The sequence below is a fragment of the Schistocerca nitens genome, chromosome 7 (assembly GCF_023898315.1).
Source record: "Schistocerca nitens isolate TAMUIC-IGC-003100 chromosome 7, iqSchNite1.1, whole genome shotgun sequence".
Taxonomy (NCBI): Eukaryota; Metazoa; Arthropoda; class Insecta; order Orthoptera; family Acrididae; genus Schistocerca; species Schistocerca nitens.
The window spans coordinates 231,913,204-231,933,762 of NC_064620.1; positions in this window are offsets into that span (position 1 = coordinate 231,913,204).

The window sequence follows — 20,559 nt, forward strand, 5'->3', positions numbered from 1 at the left end:
TGCGTCACACTGACTGGGGTGCGAATCGCCCCACCCTGTTGCAGCTCTACAAAACCCTCTTACAGTCCTGTCTTGACTATAGGAGTGCATATGGCTCAGGATCACCCTCAGCATTGCGGGTGCTGGACCCTGTACACAACTGCAGAGCTCGACCGGCGATGGGGCCTTCCAAATGAGCCCAGTGAGCGCCTCATGGAAGCTGGGGTTCCTCTATTGCAGATAACGCAACAAAAATTGCTTGCAAATTATACTGCGCACATTCACAGCTCTCCTCAACATCCCAATTACCGTCTCTTTTTCCCTAACATGATGATTCATCTCCTGCAATGACACCCCCGATCGAGAATTCCAGTTGCAGTTCATATCCGGCCGCTTCTCACTGAACTCGAGACTTTTCCTCTACCACCCTTCCTGCGGATCCACTCATGCACATCTCCATCGTCTATGTATCTACCACAGCTTCGTTTCGACCTATTGGAAGGCACAAAAGGCTCAGTTCCACTAGAGGCCCTCTGTCAGCAATTCTTCAATATTCTCGGCGAGTTACAGGGCCCAGAAATAGTCTGCACCGATGGTTCTATGGTCGACGGTCACGTTGGCTTCGCTTCTGCTCACACTGGACATGCTGACTGGCGCTCGTAGCCAGATGGCTACAGTGCTTTCACTGCAGAGTTGGTAGCCATCTTTCGCACTTTTGAGCGTATCTGCTCCTGGGCAGGTTAGCGTTTTGTCATCAGTAGTGACTCCTTAACCAGTCTACAAACTCTTGGCCAGTTCTTCCCTCGCCACGCTTTTGTAATGACTATCCAGGAGTCTCTTTATGCCCTTGTAAACAGTGGACGTTCAGTGTCCTTCATTTGGACTGCAGGACATGTCAGGGTCCCGGGCAGTGAACTTGCTGACAGGCTGGCCAAACAGGCTACCAGTAATCCGACCATAGAGACTGGCACACCGGAGATTGATCTCTGATCAGTTTTTTGGATTGGGGATACTGAATGGCGCACCCTCAGTACGCCAGTAAACTACTTGTTACCAAGGAGACAACGAATGTGTGGATGTCATCCATGCAAGCCACTTGCAGGGAATCCATTGTCCTTTGCTGGCTGCGCATCAGCCCTTCTAACCTGATTCACAGTCAACACCTACATCGTGAGGACCCACATCAGTGTCACCGTGGTTCCCACCTGACTGTAGTCCTCATCTTCTTGGAATCCCAATTTTAGCCGCCCTGAGGCGGACTGTTAACCTTTCCGCCAAACTGCCTACGGTGTTAGGAGACAATGACTCAGTCGCTGATCTAGTTTCGCGTTCTCTTCGAGAAGGAGGTGTTTATCACTCGGTCTAAGGTTGGGCGTCTGGCTTTCTTTCCCAGGCCTTCACCCTCCCTCTTTTTTAACTCTTCCTCGCTTTTTCTTTGCTGCTTTTTCTCCTTGATGTTCGTCCTTCCGCTATTTGTGTTTCTCTAGCCTTGCGGTTTTTGCCTCAAGATTTTAATGTATTGCAGTGTGGCTGGCTCATCCTTTTTTATTCTGGCGATCAGCTAACCTAATCGATCTGCTATATTATTTTAATACCTTCCACCACTTTTTTTCCTTTTAGTTTTTCTCGTTTGGTTTCCTTCTGCCGTTTCCTCTTTCAGTGTAGTTCCCAGTTAGTTTTAAACCTTGTTTACTGTCCCTGACTCCTTTTGGGAAAGTTTTTAACCTGAGACCTGTTTGCATGAGGAAAAAGGTACTGGTGACCCTGTAGTTTTGTCCCTATACTCTGCAAGCCAACCAACCAGATATTTATACAATACTAGCATACTTCCTCATCATCACTCATCATAACAGAGATACTTACGTGCGAGTGCATCTGTGGCTAAAAGCTAGTATTTTACATTAGACTAGTTGAGAAACCTGGTGTTGCCCAGGTATTTATTTATTCCAGTCTTCTATTACTCCATCTGTTCCTCCCTCCTCTCTGTCAGTCTCCTACATCTCCCTCTGTCTGTCCATCTCCTTCCTCCTCGCCTATCTGCCTTATTCTGCCCCATCTCTCTACCAATCACCTCTCTCTTCATCCAACTCTCTCTCTATTCATCAGCCCCCAGCCCTGTTCATCATCTCCACCCCTACTTCTCCCTGTCCATCTCCACCACACCGTTTTTCTGTATACCTCCTCCACCCACCACTCTCTGTCGATATCCTCCTTCCACTCTCCCTCTCCATCTCCTCCAATTTCCTTTATCTGTCCTTTTCATTCTTTCCTCTCTCTCTTTCTCTCTCTCTCTCTCTTTCTCTCTCTCTCTCTCTCTCCCTCTCCCCCTCTCTCACTCTCTCTCTCTTTCTGTCCATCTCCTCCTCCTGCATCTCTGCTTGTCTCTTCCTCCCCATCTCTGTCCTTCTCCTCCTCTTTCCTTTCTCTGTCCATCTCCTCCCCTCTTCTCCCTCGCTGTCTGTCCATGTCATCGTCCTCCCTTCTCTCTCCCCATTGTCACACTTACCCCAACAGGTGGCTGATGATTCTCACCCCTACAGTACTTCTTCCCATATTGTAACTAATATGTGTACCAAATTTGACTGAAATCGTTCCAGGAGCTTAGGATGAAAGTTTTGCCCGTGGCTGTGCTCGCATACCGACATGTCACACATACTTCACACATATTAAACGTATTTCACGCGTATTTGAACACATATTTCACCTCTACGTGTAGCTAATTTCGCCCTGCAGTTTCATTTTCACACTGCTTAATGTTCATGACATCGTATCTCCTGAACTATCTGCTGTGTAGTGACATAATTTTGCAGGTACATTCAGTGGAATATGTGTTTACTGTCCGCGAAATGTGTTGTGAATAGAGACAGTAGTAAAGGAGAAATATATTAAAACGTCAAGCATGATTCGACAGTATTTTACGTCGTATACCCTGAACTATGAGTCGTACAATGTTAGATTTTTGTACTTACATTCAGCGGCAAATGTGGATACTGCCTGCAATAAGTGTTGCGAATAGATTTAGTAGCAACGAAGTAACAGATTTAAACGTCTGACATAATGTGATAGTTTCTCACGCATTCTGTGTTTATGACGTTGTATCTCCTGAACTGTCATACAGTGATGTAATTTTTCTGGTCACTCAGTGTTATATGTGATTACTGTCTGCAAAATGTGTTGCGAATACAGTTAGCAGTAAAAAAGTAACCAGTTAAAACGTCATGCTTAATGTTGCAGTTTTACTGTGTGAATAGCGAAAATGTAGTAAGCGACAATCTTTTTTCCCATTCATCATTTTGTGAGTGGCGTCAAAGAGAAAAAGTTTTGCAACGGCTTGAAACTTTATGTAAAGTTCGTTGCAAGTGTCGGAGTGTCTCATTCCCAAATAGTGCTTAAATAATGTGTGGACATTCTCCCATTGTTGGATACGCTGCTTTTTTCACCCCCACCCCTTTGATAGTTAGGCGGTTCTTACCCCACAGCAATTCTTTCCAGACAGTAAGTGATACTTGCATCAAGTTTGACTGAAATCGGTCCAGTGGTTTAGAAGGAGATGTAGAACAAACAAACATACACAAACACATACATACATACATACATATGCACATCCATATTTGTAATTTGCATGTATGTTATGCTCTTTACTTCTACCATCGTTACTTATTTCACTGCCTCTCATTTGTTTCAAATGGTTCAAATGGCTCTGAGCACTATGCGACTTAACATCTGTGGTTATCAGTCCCCTAGAACTTAGAACTACTTACACCTAACTAACCTAAGGACATCACACACATCCATGCCCAAGGCAGGATTCGAACCTGCGACCGTAGCGGTCACGCGGTTCCAGACTGAAGCGCCTAGAACCGCACGGCCACACCGGCCGGCGCCTCTCATTTCCTAAACTAATTCCCACGGCATTACCTGGCGTAATTTGACAACACACCATTAACCTTGTTTCACTTTTTGCTGCTATTCATCTCATAACCTCTTTTGAGGACATGTTATTACATTCCATTAAAATGATCTGCAAGTCCTTCAAATGGCTCTGAGCACTATGGGACTTAACATCTATGGTCATCAGTCCCCTAGAACGTAGAACTACTTAAACCTAACCAACCTAAGGACATCACACACATCCATGCCCGAGGCAGGATTCGAACCTGCGACCGTAGCAGTCGCGCGGCTCCGGACTGAGCGCCTAGAACCGCTAGACCACCGCGGCCGGCTCTTGAAATATTTATCTAGTTCGTGCCGTCACAATTGGTTTCTGCATACCAAACATTTCCATCTTTCAGGAACATGACATCAGCTGTAACCCACGAACTCCTACAGATGTGCAACATGAGGATCAAATTAAAGACGACATGTTGCACAATTGGCTATAAAAGGGAATTATTATCAAGGGACCTCGGAACTCTCATGCCAGAATCGAGGCATTTTAAATTTCGATAGGAAAAAGTAAAATTTATTTATTACTTTAATGAAGCCTTTCCAAGTCTGTCCTCGTCTGCTCGAGCTAGCCAACACAAGAAATGGAACAACCACTAAGTTGCAACAGTTGCCTATAGAAACTGACCAAGTTACTCGCCTGCGTGATCACCGGCACCGCTAAATTCCAATTGCAGCAACATGTAACACGTTTTAACATCACATCCGCCCTAGGTGATCCGTGGCTCGCCTTTCATACTCAGGAGGCCTGCCGACCCTCCAAATCGGTTAAACACACACTTAGTTCCATTAATCAACAGTGAGGTAAGAAATGATTGATTTTTGACATCGATGTAGGCATTTCCAGTGGTCATGCAATTCGTCCATCTAACAGCAATTCGGTGGTAATCGATATCCCTGGTAGGAGTTTTCACATTATTATTTTTCAACAAATGTTATTGAGTTTAAATTCTGAGATTATAAGAAAGTTTACAGCTCTTAATCGAGTCCAGCAGACTCAGACAATTATATTCAACGTGTATCGTGAAATCTCCGACAAAACACTAATCACAAAGCTCAGTTCAGTATGTAATGCCTGTAGAAGCATCTCTCACTCTGTTGACCAAAAGAATAGAATACTGGCTTGTTCTGCTTGTTTTCACTTCCTATTGTCTTATTAAATTAACTTCTGGTGTAGTGCACCTCAAGTAAATAAAGCATTTGTTTAGCAGGTCAACATCAAAATCTATGTCTCTATCTACACTGAAGAGCCAAAGAAACTGGTACACGTGCCTAACATCGTGTAGGCTCCCAGCGAGCAAGCAGAAGTGCCGCAACACGACGTGGCATGCGCTCAACTTATGTCTGAAGTAATGCTGCAGGGCTGTCCATAAATCCGTAAGCATACGAGGGGGGGGGGGGGGGGTGGAGATCTCTTCTGAACAGCACGTTGCAAGGTATCCAAGATATGCTCAATAATTCTTCATGTCTGGGAGGTTTGGAGTGTTCCTGGAGCCATTCTGTAGCAACTCTGGACTTGTGGAGGGGTGGCATTGTCCTGCTGGAATGCACAACGGACATGAATGGATGCAAGTTATCAGACAGGATGCTTACGTACGTGTCACCTCTCAGAGTCGTATTTAGACGTATCAGGGGTCCCATATCACTCCAACTGCAAACTCCCCACACCATTACAGAGCGTCCTTCAGCTTGAACAGTCCACTGCTGACATGCAGGGTCCATGGATTCATGACGTTGTCTCCATACCCGTACACGTCCATTCGATCGATACAATTTGAAACGAGACTTGTGTAAACAGGCAACATATTTTCAGTCGTCAACAGTCCATTTTCGGTGTTGACGGGCCCAGGCGAGGCGTAAAGCTTTGTGTCGCGCAGTCATCGAGGGTGCACGAGTGGCCCTTCGGCTCCGAAAGCCCATATCGATAATGTTTTGTCACAGCATTGAAATCTGCAGCAATTTACGAAAGGGTTGCACTTCTTCCTAGTTGAACGGTTCTCTTCAGTCGTCGGTGGTCCCGTTCTGGCAGGACCATTTTCCGGCCACAGTGGGATGTTTTGCCGGATTCGTGATATTCACGGTGCACTCGTGAAATGGTCGCACGGGAAAATCCCCCCTTCATCGCTACCTCGGAGATGCTGTGCCTCATCGCTCGTGCACCGACTATAGCATCATGTTCAAACTCTCTTGATAACCTTCCATTGTAGAAGCAGTAACCGATCTAACAACTGCGCCAGGCACTTGTTGCCTTATAGATGCGTTACCGACCGCAGTATCGTATTATGCCTGTTTACATATCTCTGTATTTGAACATGCATGCCTATAGTAGTTCTTTTTCGCTTCAGTGTATATTCGTATGTAAAAGGCTTGTGTATGTACGTACTGAAGGATTTTTCTCTATGACCACCCGCTGTCATACACTCATTTTTGTGGTGGTCTACAGCCCTTGGGTCTTACTGTTAGTAAAGGAGTTTGGTCGATGTGCGTGGCAGTGGGTGAGTGTGGCGTGCAAAACTCCGCGAAATATGGAGCAATAAATACTTTTAGAAAAAGCTGTATACTTTGTGACTTGCGAACTTTACTGTGCATGTGGAAATGCCTTTAAGTTTAATTCGTCCGACATAATATGATGTTTAGCGGTTTCGTCATTCAGACTTTAATCATGACGTGGAATATCAAATAGATCAGATTTTAATCTCTCAGGGCGTTTTCGTCAATCACACTTTACCGACGATCAGCAGAGACACAAAGAAAAAACTCCAGATAGACTCAAAGAAAAAAATACTCGTAACTAACAGATGAATAAGTCAGCGGTACACTACAGTGATTTCGAATAAACATATCGCTTATTCTTTGTGAGTATACTTAGTACTAAATACTAAATGTCTTTTTCCAAAGCTGTTTCACAGAGGAAGACTGCACTGTAGTTCCTTCTCTAGATTGTCGCACAGATGACAAAATGGTAGATATAGAAATAGATGACAGAGGCATAGAAAAACAATTATAATCGCTCAGAAGAGGAAAGGCCGCTGGACCTGATGGGATACCAGTCGATTTTACACAGACTACGCGAAGTAACTTGCCCCCCTTCTTGCAGCGGTGTACCGTAGGTCTCTAGAAGAGCGTAGCGTTCCGAAAGATTGGAAAAGGGCACAGGTCAACCCCGTTTTCAAGAAGGGACGTCGAACAGATGTGCGGAACTATAGACCTATATCTCTAACGTCGATCAGTTGTAGAACTTTGGAACACGTATTATGTTCGAGTATAATGACTTTTCTGGAGACCAGAAATCTACTCTGTAGGAATCAGCATGGGTTTCGAAAAAGACGGTCGTGTGAAACCCAGCTCGCGCTATTCGTCCAAGAGACTCAGAGGGCCATAGACTCGGGTTCCCAGGTAGATGCCGTATTTCTTGACTTCCGCAAGGCGTTTGATACAGTTCCCCACAGTCGTTTAATGAACAAAGTAAGAGCATATGGACTATCAGACCAATTGTGTGTTTGGATTTAAGAGTTCCTAGATAACAGAAAGCAGCATGTCATTCTCAATGGAGAGAAGTCTTCCGAAGTAAGAGTGATTGCAGGTGTGTCGCAGGGGAGTGTCGTAGGACCGTTGCTATTCACTATATATATATATATATATATATATATATATATATATATATATATATATATATATATGGCCTTGTGGATAACATCGGAAATTCACTGAAGCTCTTTGCGTATGATGCTGTAGTATATTGAGAGGTTGTAACAATGGAAAATTGTACTGAAATGCAGGAGGATCTGCAACGAATTGACGCTTGGTGCAGGCAATGGCAATTGAATCTCAATGTAGACAAGTGTAATGTGCTGCGAATACATAGAAAGAAAGATCCTTTATCATTTAGCTACAATATAGCAGATCAGCAACTGGAAGCAATTAATTCCATAAATTATCTGGGAGTAGGCATTAGGAGTGATTTAAAATGGAATGACCATATAAAATTAATCGTCGGTAAAGCAGATACCAGACTGAGATTCATTGGAAAAATCCTAAGGAAATGCAGTCCGAAAACAAAGGAAGTAGGTTACACTACACTTGTTAGCCCACTGCTTGAATCCTGCTCACTGGTGTGGGATCCGTACCAGATGGGGTTGATAGAAGAGCGAGAGAAGATCCAACGGAGAGCAGCGCACTTCATTATAGAATCATTTAGTAATCGAGAAAGCGTTACGGAGATGATAGATAAACTCCAGTGGAAGACTCTGCAAGAGAGACGCTCAGTAGCTCGGTACGGGTTTGTTGAAGTTTCGGGAACATACCTTCACCGAGGTGTCAAGCAGTATATTGCTCCCTCCTACGTATATCTCGCGAAGAGACCATGAGGATAAAATCAGAGAGATTAGAGCCCACACAGAGGCATACCGACAATCTTTCTTTCCAAGAACAATACGAGACTGGAATAGAAGGGAGAACCGATAGAGGTACATAAGGTACCCTCCGCCACACACCGTCAGGTGGCTTGCGGAGTATGGATGTAGATGTAGATGTAGGTAGTATAATCCTTTTCATAATTCAGTGCGTTTACGTCAATCACTACAGATACACGGTGTCCCAAGATAATGTAGACGCTTTTTGAAACTGAATATCTGTGTAATTAAAGGAGGTAGAAATACAATTTTTGCGGGTGAAAAACATACTAACGCTTTCTTTTGTTTCAAGGAATTATGGCTGGATGCTAAAGTGTAACTGGAAACCAGGAAATGTGAGTGAGGTACTGCGACATTGGAGGACTGAATTTGGAACACCATCACCAGCAAGGGTAAAAATTACTAGAATCCGAGATAAGTTTGACGTGGAAGGAACTGTGCAGGATATGAAGAAGGAAAATTGCGTGAGTGAGATTTGTTCAACAGACAATGAAAATGTTGATGTAGTGATCCAGGTGTACCCACAATCCCCCAAGAAATCTGTTAGGTAATGCTGTCGTGAGACTTGTGAAGAAGAGCTAGGTCTCCAAGACCGAATTCTTTGATCGGGTGCAGCAACCATTAAACTTAACGGAGCAATCAACCTCCCTAACTGCGTATACTGGGCTAGTGAGAATTCCATACGTAACCGAGGTAAGGTATGCTAATCTACCAGGGGTATCAGTTTGATGTGGTCTGCCTTCTAGAGGGTTAATTGGGCCGTACTTCTTTGAAAACACTGTCGCATGTGACTTTTTTGAAAATGACTTTTCTTACTGTCAACAGGATGGGGCGCCACCTCACTTCCACAGTGATGTGAGGGCATTTCTCAAAATAACATGGTTTACACTGCAAGACCATAAACAGTCTATGATCTTCAAGAGCAAACGGAGAAAGCCTGTGATGCTGTTCCATGAGGAACAACATAGTTGGCACGTCGCTCTGTTACAAGTCGTTGTCGACAGTGTATTGCAGCGGAAGGAGGCCATTATGAACATGTACCACCTGTTGTTCAACTTAAGGTACGCCATAAATATTGTGTTGTATTTCCATAGCCTTTAATTAAAGAGATATTTAGTTTCAAAGAGTGTATACGTTATTTTTGGACACCCTGTATAGACTATAAGTAAGTACACTTATGTATATACAGTGAAAAGTAAATTCCTAATGAAATAAAGCAACTTCCATTATTTCCGAGCTTCATTTAAAAACTATTACGTTAAGACAGTATTATTAAACTAGCAATGGCCCTGTGATGTTATCCGAAGTTAAATATGTCTGGGTAACATAGTGTTAATAGCAGGATGGATGAAACAGGGTGAATATTGCCGGCCGGGGTGGCCGAGCGTCTCTAGGCGCTACTGTCTGGAACCGCGCGACCGCTACGTTCGCAGGTTCGAATCCTGCCTCGGGCATGGATGTGTGTGATGTCCTTAGGTTAGTTAGGTTTAAGTAGTTCTAAGTTCTAGGGGACTGATGACCTCAGATGTTAAGTCGCATAGTGCTCAGAGCCATTTGAACCATTTGGTGAATATTGTATAAGCGAGTACATTCAGTAATATGGTAATGTTCAGAAGTCATAGAGTATGCAGATTTTTCTAAGAGAACTTACTGTTCCACATCGCGCATTGCAGTGAGATATCTGCCAACCACAAACCCTTTTTCCACCCACCACAGTACGGATGAAACACGTTGAGGACTCTATCAGGATTACATTGTGTCGTGAATGAAACATTAAATACATTTTCATATGTACGGTAAAGTTCGTAAGTCAAATATTATTTAGCTTTACCCAAGAGTATTTATTGCTCAATATTTCGCGGATTTTTGCCGCCCACAGTCACCCACTGCTATGCAAAGTCACCTAACTACGCACGCATGGTACATGTAGTATCAGTGAGCTACTAGGCGCTTCAGTCTGGAACCGCGCGGCCGCTACGGTCGCAGGTTCGAATCCTGCCTCGGGCATGGATGTGTGTGATGTCCTTAGGTTCTAAGTTCTAGGGGACTGATGACCTCAGATGTTAAGTCCCATAGTGCTCTGAGCCATTTGAACCATTTTTTATCAGTGAACGTGCTGTCCGTGTGTAGAGTGGGGAAGCCACGCGATCTATCTCAGTCTGACCGAAGGCAGGTTGTGACGGCACGGACGCGTTCGATGAGTGCTGTGGTGAGCGTCTTCGACGCATGACGAAACAACTTCCAGGCGTTGTGGGATTGGGTGGTCACACCTCCCCACAGATGTCAGGTGTCATAGGCTGGACAGAATGGTAAAACAATTATTGTAAAAAGTAAGTACCATGTGAACGTTTGTAAAATCATTTCATTACCAACAGTAAATATTTCAAGCATCGTTTTTAGAATATAATTAGTTTTTGCAGCAATATTGCATTACTGATTATAATCCATCCCAAAAAACCATCAACGTAAAACTTTGCAAAATTTTATTGTTGTCAAGAAAAAGTTTAACTATGAATTACGTAACTTCAGTCCAATTAATTAAAAAATAACGTCAGCTTTGCTATTAAATAATAACGTCAGCTTTGGTAATATATACAGTCACTTACTATGACAGCCCACGAGCAGCTAATAGAGTATAGTAAAACAGAGTAAGTATATTCATGTCGCAGTTCTGTGTAGCAGTCAGATGACGATCCAGTTAGAGTAAAAAAGGTAAGGAACAGTTTTGGGTTATTACAGGTTCGACTGAGGGCCACGACGACGACACATTTACGTTTCGTCGAAATAATCAGCAAGTCGCTTTTAATAAGCAGCATTTAAATTTGTATGCGAAGATTGCACTTATTATTATTGAGAAAGAGAATTAATTTCAAAGGGAAGATTTCATTTGTTATTATTAAGCAAGAGGAATGTTTCATAGGTTATTGTAGAAGAGAAGGTTGCGTAACAAAAGAGATGTAGAGGAGACGGGAAGGTTTCAACCATGATAGCCAGTGTCGTACACTGGTTGCAGACCACGTAGATGCCTCAATGACGATCATGTTTCTCGACCGCAGTGGCATTTTTCAGTAACATAATGCACCATATCAGGATGGTGATGGAGTGGTTCGAGGAACAAAGTGGTGAATCTAACTGATATGCTGGCCCCTCGACTCGCCATATGTGGACCCGATCGAACACATCTGGGATGTGACTGAACGTGGCGTCAGAACTTATCACCCCCTTCTCCGGAATTTACGGGAATCGGGTGACTTGTGTGTGCAGATGTGATGTGTAAGATACATGTAGTTTTTCCTTACACAGGTCGAGGTAGGCTAGATACCGCTAGTCGCGCGCCACAAGCGCCAGAGAGATTCAGCAATTGTTAGTAAGTCGAGTGCAGGTAGAAGTCGCTAAAAAAAGCTCTAAGCGAGCAGGACGCGCTTTTGCTAGAGACTAGGGGTATGTTGCTTTTCGGTCGCCACTGGGTGTGCTGGACCACGTCGGCCGTGGAGGCGGGTTTACCGGAGCGAACAGCGGTTCTTCCGGGCGCATTCTGCGCATCTGCTGCTGCTGCAAGAAGACGGCCCTTCTTGCCGTGCCGCGCGCCGCCGCTGCTAATGAAGAAGCGTGCCAGATTCCGAAACGCCTCCCACGGATTTGACCGTAGATGCATCCGCCATGCCACGCCACGCCATGTTCCGTTGGACGCCGTCCCCGAGTTCACTGACATCATCGCAGGTGCCAAACCGTCTTGCAGGTGGACGTCCTCCATCACAGCCGCCCTGCGTCGCCAGAAGTCCAGTGGAGTACCTCTGAGAGGACACTATCAAATTGAGCAGAATGGCGGAATCGTCTTGAATGAAACGTTCTTATTCAAAGAGACTCAGTCGACAAAGCTGATGACATGCTTCGCAGCTGTCAGAGAGTCTATTGACTCCAGAAACACTTCGAACAGGAAAGCCGACAAACCGTGTGCGCAGTAATCTTGGATAGTAGTTCCACTCACAGTTCTAATGCACAGCGCACAGACATCAATAGATTTCTTCAGTACTGAAAAAAGTTCAGTAATTGTTATTTTCTATTATTTATTCCACGGGCATGTTGTTACAAGGTTGCGGAACTTCTCACTATACTTAGCGGATGATAATTAAATTCAAAGAACAGTAATTACAGTGTTGGTAATATGTCCAGTTCGTGTGACCAGCAGTGACAAGGGACTGTGAGAACGAAGGTTCATCTTTACGAAGATCAGAGTAATGATTAGGGAGGGCTTTGGAAAGCCATGCAAACCCAAAATTATGATGGCCAGATAGCTTTGTCATCATTCTAGTATATTATAGACATAAACCCTATACATTCCTGGAGAGATCAGAAATAATTTACCAAGATAAAGATGTACAGTTAGTCTGAAAAGTATACAACAGATCGTTCCTTTGTCTTACCTTAAGTCAAATTACATTATATATACTTTTTGTTTCATAGGTCCTCAGGGACGTAAACTATTTCATAAAGCAAGAATACGTATCTGCAAAAAATAGATGCTAGTGTGTCTTCCACAGATGCTAAGTGAAATGGTCCTCATGGATGTATAATAAGCCACAAAATCTGAAATATATTTTCATTTAAGAGGTAAAACCAAAATTGTCTCAATCAGGTAACCATATTATAAATTATAAACTGAAGTAGAAGATAATATTTAGGCTATTGTGACCATGAATCATCAAACAACAAGCGGTTTACAGCATTTTTTTCCATTGATCACACTACTGCACTGAATATGTGCAGAAGTGTACACTCATGATATTTGATATTATTGATATCTAACATATAAGAAATTATTGAATGAAGTAGAATGAGTTTTTACCGATAAATACTTTAGGCTCTTCTTAAGCTGAACCGTTTCCTTTCCTCCTCCGATGGATCAGCGAAGGACCACGTACCAATTTCAGTTCCTTATTCGCTGTTCTTTAAAAAGCATAATCATGCCTGAAAACTACTGTAAAGCGATAGTCTTGGAAAGGATGAAAAATCAGCCAACAGGTTGTATAACCCAAGTGTATTATAACGCTTGACCGAGGTTTCGATAATTATAAAATTATCTTTATTCGAAAGGAGATTTAACACAAGCGTTACAATCTCCTTCTGAGGAAGATAATTTTATTATTATCGAAACCTAGGTCAAGGGTTCTGATAAACTTGTGTTACGCAACTGATTGACTAATTTTTCATCTTTTCTAAGACTATTGCTTTTCTCTTCTTCCTGTGCTTTTCCTTCTGTTCACCATGCTTTTTTTCGTTCTGTCGTCTGACCACTTAACAACACTTTCTTTTTTCATTCTCCTGCCTTAGATATTTTGCATATTCAATACTTCTTCTCTAAACACTTGTAATTATTTCTTCAGCTTATGTCCTTTGTTTCTTCGTGGATCCAATTCGTTGTTGATTTTTTTTTATCTCACATATATTTGAAGATATTTTTGGTTAATGTGCTGTTTTGTATTCGATATAAATTTCAAAGAATATCAGTCTTCTTTTCGTCGTTAATTGTGATGTTTCCCATTATTCGATAAATTTTATCGTTACTTCGTAATTTCCAGCATTCCACAGTTTTTCGTAGGCGTAATATTTTCCCAATGATTCACCCGTCTAATATTTCTAATTTATCTAAATTATAATTTAATGCTTGACAGTCGCATCTAGACATTCTGACTTCACTACTGTAATGTAAGACTTAATTTTTGTATTTTTAGACAGGCATTGTTGTTATTGCAAAGGGCTGTAGTTATACTCCATACCCTTCCCTCTTCATGTATCCTTTCTTCCATAGCGGCTTTTTCCAAACCTTTTTCATGGACGTTCTCTCCAAGATATTGAAATTTTTTTAACCTTCTCGATTTGACGAACATCTGTTTTCAGAAATTTCAGTGCTATTTTAATATTTGTTAAAAAATTGTCTGCACTAATTCTTAAGCCGACCCTCTGCTGACTATTTTTCTAAAAGATAAAATGAATCAACAGTCATATACTCAGGAAGTATAATAAAGTCATCTGCAAATGCTTTTCTCCAATATTTTCGCTTCTTCTTCCCAACCGTTTTGGTGGAATCTTATATTCAGTTTTTCGTTCCAAATTCTCACTATTTTTTCTAGAACATACTTAAAATGATAGGCCATCACTTTCCGGTACAGCTGTGTTTATTTTGAAGGGCTTAGGTATTTCTCCCATCCAACAGGATCAAAGGCGTTTCGAAATCAACTAACATTACTGCAGTATTTGTGAATTCGATAATTTGTGGCGAATGATTGGCTTCATGTTAAATATTTGTTCAAACATTACAACCACTTTGCTATTAACCTAAATGACTGTCCAGCATCTTTTAGTGGAATCTTAGAGGAAGACATCGTATATACAATTGGTAACAAAGAAATTCCTCTTCAATAGTTAGTGTTGTTCATTTCTTATGTAGTAAATGTATCATGGCTACGTTGCACTCTCTTAGGATTTTTACTGTTCTCTAAATTTCTTCAAAGATTAATTTTTGCTCATTTTTTAAATTTATGATAGACTATTTCCGAAGTTCACCTGTAATAGAGACTTCTCTACTAGTTTTACGGTATTTTAAGGTTTTAATTACTTCTTCAATTTCTTTGATAATCAAAGGTAAATCTTTTCCTAGATTTTCATGCGTGTTTGAAAATTCCAACTTATATGCATTGATTTTGGGTAATTAAGAAACTGGTCAAAGCATTTTGCAAGTATTTCACAGTTTTGAGCGTCGCTTAAGTCATGTCTGCCATTTTAATTTATTTTAAGAGATATTCCTGGTTTGCTGTACCTTCAGTCTGTCTTTAAATGCTTGATAAATATCACGGATGTAGATTTTTGAAAAGTTTTCCTCAATTTACGCAAGTTTTATATTTTGAAGATCTCTTTTAGTTCTTCTAATTATCCTCGCTGTTCAGTGACTGGAAACAGGTACTTCTTCTACTCGTATATTGAGAGATGCATGTTGCCAACGACAAATCTGAGGGAGTGCATCTCCAGGAATTACCAGATTATCAGCCAATGCCCAACATGAAGTACAAAAATTATCACCGTGCGTGGTGGCGCAGTGGTTAGCACACTGGACTCTCATTCGGGAGGGCGACAGTTCAAACTTGCGTCTGGCCATCTTGATTTAGGTTTTCCGTGATTTCCCTGAATCGCTTCAGGCAAATGTCGGAATGGTTCTTTTGAAAGTGCACGGTCGATTTCCTTCCACATCCTTCCCTCATTCGATGGGACCGATGACCTCGCTGTTTGGTCCGCTCTCCCCAAATCAACCACCAACCATAAACTATCACAAAACATGGCTCGTGTGACATTCTTGTAGAATAAGAGCACCCGATCCGCATGAAAGATAGTGCTGACGTTAGTGGGAAATTTGCATAGTCTCCTGCACAAAATTACTTTCTGATCACCATATTACTCACACAAAAACATACGTGGCTTAGATCTCCTCGTCGTGTTAAGCGATGCGAATTAATAGAGGAGTCCGTGATGCCTGGGGATTCACACACTTAGCCTTAACGTCTGTCACATGTCCAGAACTTAAACTATGGCTTTCTGGAGGGCGCGGGATTGGACGGGGGGGGGGGGGAGGGGGGTGAGGGAGGTTGGGCAGAGGAGGGGACAGAATCCATTATAGAGTACTGGGTGTGTTAACTTTCCAGCCTTCTTTCCGTGCCTGATACAGTATAGTCATCGCTTTAAGTTCGAGGATGTGATCGAATGCATTGAAATCTGGGATAAATAAGGGAAGGTGGGCATTTTGGACGACAGTAAAACCTGTATACCGTAATAAAAGGAATCGTCCGCAGTATCACATATTAAACAAAGCTTTGGACGGACGTGGAAATCGAATACTGGTGCCCGGTCAGAACTGAATATTCGTAGAGAAATCAACGAGAGGTTTCGAAAGGAGTCTTACAGTTGCCAGTCTGGTGAACCTCGCAGAAGCAGAGATGGTGCGGCGGCGCCATCGACACGGCCGTGGACTGTGTGCAGCGCGACGAGTCGGCCTTATCGCGCATCTCTGCTGTGCCTCCCGTCCCCTCCCCTCCAAGAGTCCGAGTCCTCTCCCCCCCCCCCCCCCTTCCGGCTGGTAGGCGGCGCCAGGGGCTGAATTATGGCGCTTTGATTGCTAATAAACAGCCTCTCCTTTTGTTGCCCGCGGCACAGCTGTGTGTTTAGAAGCGATTATTTTTCAATGTGCCTCGCGCCGAGGCAGAGGCGTTTCGTTCCGATCTGTTCGACCGCTGCGGCTGGCCCTGTAGCAGGAACAGGGAGAGGAGTAGAGAGACACCGGCTGGCAGGTGTGGGTGAGACGTCATACGTCACGCCACGTCACGCTGACTGCTCCAACCACACGAGTGTTGCTGTGAACAGAGCAGCTACGCAGCATTGACGGACTGCTGACTTCCTCCTGAAAGGGACAGAAATTACTTTTCTTACCCGTTTGAACAGAACTATTACGAGTCACGATGGTATTGCCCCCAGAAGATAGGAAGGCAGGAACGAATAAAGGAGGGTAGGTAGGTAGGTAGATATGTATGTAGATAGGTAGGTGGGTATGTAGGTAGGTAGGTATGTAGGTTATGGTCTACGTACCGTCGACGTCCACGTCACTTAGGACGAAGCTGTGGCTCAGTTGCAGAGGGACCACCATGGCACCCCTCTGACGTGATTGAAAATAACAAAGGAAAACCTTAACTGGAAGGCCTGCTGCTGCCGTTTACGGGTGTCTCGTATTTTGTATTCTGTTGTTCTGAATTGTTTTGACCTGCCATCTAGTTTCTCATACTGAGGCATGTTGCACCACACTTTGGATATCGTCAACTTCGTAACATATGGTCCACAATTGATACCTAATGCAGAGTACTGTGCAGCTTTTCAAATACCCTTATTTTTTACATTTTGCGTCCTGGTCCTTCTGACCCCTTTCATGCGATCCCCCGCCCCATGATCTCATCTGCTATGCCAATTTCTTCAACTCAGAGTAGTACCAATACTAAACATCCCCGATTAATATAATAATTGATATACTGAAATATTTCTCCTCCCGTAGAGTTTTTTCCCTGTACGTCTCTATCTAGCTAGTCACTGATGTCTTTAATTTCTTATAATGTTAATGTTTTTCTACGTATTCATTTCCTCAGCCGAGAATATTCCATATTTGCAACATAATTCGCCACATCTCACCTTAAGCCATTTGATTGTCTTCTTTTTTCTGATTTTCCCATAGCCTGTGATTCATTTTCATACTACACTATGCCTCAGATATACTTTTATTTTTTAAATTATGCCCCATTCCTGATACTAGTAGACTACCATTATAAATATTTTAGCATACAGCCACTAATAGTAGGAACAAATCCACAGCGACAGGTTTCAGTAGTCAAGCCCACTTCATCTGCCTCTCTGAGTTACTCCTACATAAAATGCACTTCAAATGCACTCAAGGCCAAAATATAAAAACAAATAAAATGCTTCGAACATGAAGTCCTCGCCTTACCTGAAAAAAGCCAACACCAAATTCTCTGCTAGGCTTATCCATGTTACCCTACGTCTACCAAAGCAATCCCTCCGGAGGGTGGTAAATACCTGTCACATAAGCTGCCTCTCCGTGCAGCACCATGTCGTAAATATGTGTAGAGGTAAAATAGTCCCCCCTTCGGATCTCCGGGCGGGGATAACTCACGAGGATGTCATTATCAGGAGAAACAAAACTGGCATTCTAAGGATCGGAGCGTGAATGACAGATCCCTTAATCGGGCAGATAGGTTAGAAAATTTAAAAAGGGAAATGGATAGGTCAAAGTTAGATATAGTGGGAATTAGTGAAGTTCAGTGGCAGGAGAAACAGGGCTTCTGGTCATGTGAATAAAGGGTTTTAGATACAGAATCAAATAAGGGTAATGCAGGAAGAGGTTTAATAATGAGTAAAAAATGGGAATGCGGATAAGCTACTATCAACAGCATAGTGAAAGCATTTTTGTAGCCAAGATAGATACGAAGCCCACACCCAACACACTAGTACAAGTTTATATGCCAGCTCGTTCCGCAGATGAGGAGGAGATTGAGGAAACGTATGATGAGAAAAAAGAAATTATTCAGATAGTTAAGGGAAACGGAAATTTAATGGTCGTGGGGGAGTGGAACCCGCTAATAGGAAGAGGACCAGAAGCAAAAGTAGTGGGTGAATATGGACTGGGGAAAGGAATGAAAGAGGAAGCCGGCAGGTAGAATTTTGCACAGAGTATAATTTAATCACAGCTAACACTTGGTTTAAGAATCATAAAAGAAGGTTGTATACGTGCAAGAGACCTGGAAAAACCAGAAGGCTTCAGATTGATTATATATACTGGTAAGACAGAGGTTTTGGTACCAGAGTTTTTAATTGTAAGACATTTCCAGGGGTAGATATGGACTCTGACCAGTTTATTGATAATGAACTGCAGATTAAAAGTGAAGAAACTTCAAAAGGGAAGTAATTTAAGGATATGGGACCTGGATAAACTGACAGAACCAGAGATTGTGGAGAGTTTCAGGAAGAGCATTAGGGACCTATTGACAAGAACAGGGGAAAGAAATACAGTAGAAGACGGATGAATAGTTTTGAGAGATGAAACAGTGAAGGTAGCAGACGATCAAGAAGGTAAAAAGACGAGGGCTAGTAGAAATCCTTAAGTAACACAAGAGATATCGAATTTAATCCATGAAAGGAGAAAATATAAAAATGCATTACATGTAACAGACGAAAGGGAATAGAAACGTCCAAAAAATGAGATCGACAGGAAGTGCAAAATGGCTAAACAGGAATAGCAAGAGGACAAATGTAAGGATGTTGAAGCATATGTCACTATGGGTAAGAAATATTGTGCCTACAGGAAAATTAAACAGACCTTTGGGGGAAAGAGAACAACCTGTGTGATCATCAAGAGTTCAATTGGAAAACCTGTCTTAGTCAAATAAGGGAAAGCAGAAAGGTGGAAGGAGTACATAGAGGGTCCGTACAAGGAAGATCTACTTGAGGGCAATATTATGGAAATGGAAGAAGACGTAGAGGAAGATAAGAAGGGAGATGTAAAACTGCTTGAAGAATTTGACAAAGCACTGAAAGATTTAAGTCGAAACAAAGCCCCGGGAGTAGACCACATTCCGTTAGAGCTACTGATAGCCTTGGGAGAGCCAGCCATGACAAAACTCTTCCATCTGGTGTCCAAGATGTATGAGACAGGGGAAATACGCTCAGACTTCAGGAGAATTTAGTAATTCCAAACATATCAGTTGCTGACAGGTGTGAAAATTACCGAACAATTAGTTTAATATTTCAGGGTTGCAAGATACTAACATGAATTCTGTACAGTATAACGGATAAACTGATATAAGATGACCTCGGGGAAGATCAGTTTGGATTCCGGAGAAATGTAGGAACATTTAACGTAGTACTGACCCTGCGACTTATCTTAGAAGATAGGTTAAGGAAACGAAAAACCCACTTCTATAGCATTTGTGGACTTAGAGAAAGCTTTTGACAATATTGACTGGAATACTCTCTTTGAAATTCTGAAGGTAGCAGGAGTAAAAAAACAGGGACCAAAACGCTACATACAACTTGTACAGAAACCAGATGGCAGTTATACGAGTCGAAGGTCATGAAAGGGAAATGGCGGCTGAGAAGGGAGTGAGACAGGATTGTAGACTATCCCCGATGCTATTCGGTGGTGGTGGTTAGTGTTTAACGTCCCGTCGACAACGAGGTCATTAGAGACGGAGCGCAAGCTCGGGTTAGGGAAGGATTGGGAAGGAAATCGGCCGTGCTCTTTCAAAGGAACCATCCCGGCATTTGCCTGAAACGATTTAGGGAAATCACGGAAAACCTAAATCAGGATGGCCGGAGACGGGATTGAACCGTCGTCCTCCCGAATGCGAGTCCAGTGTGCTAACCACTGCGCCACCTCGCTCGGTGTCCGATGCTATTCGATATGTACACTGACCAAGCAGTAAAGGAAATTTGAAGCAGGAATTAAAGTTCAGGAGAAAGAATTAAAAAGTATGAGGTTTGCACATGACATTATAATGCCGTTAGAGACAGCAAAGGACTTGGAAGAGCAGTTGAACGGAATGGACAGTGTCTTGAAAGCAGGGTATAGGCTGAGCATCATCAAAAGCAAAACGAGTGTAATAGAATTTAGTCGAAT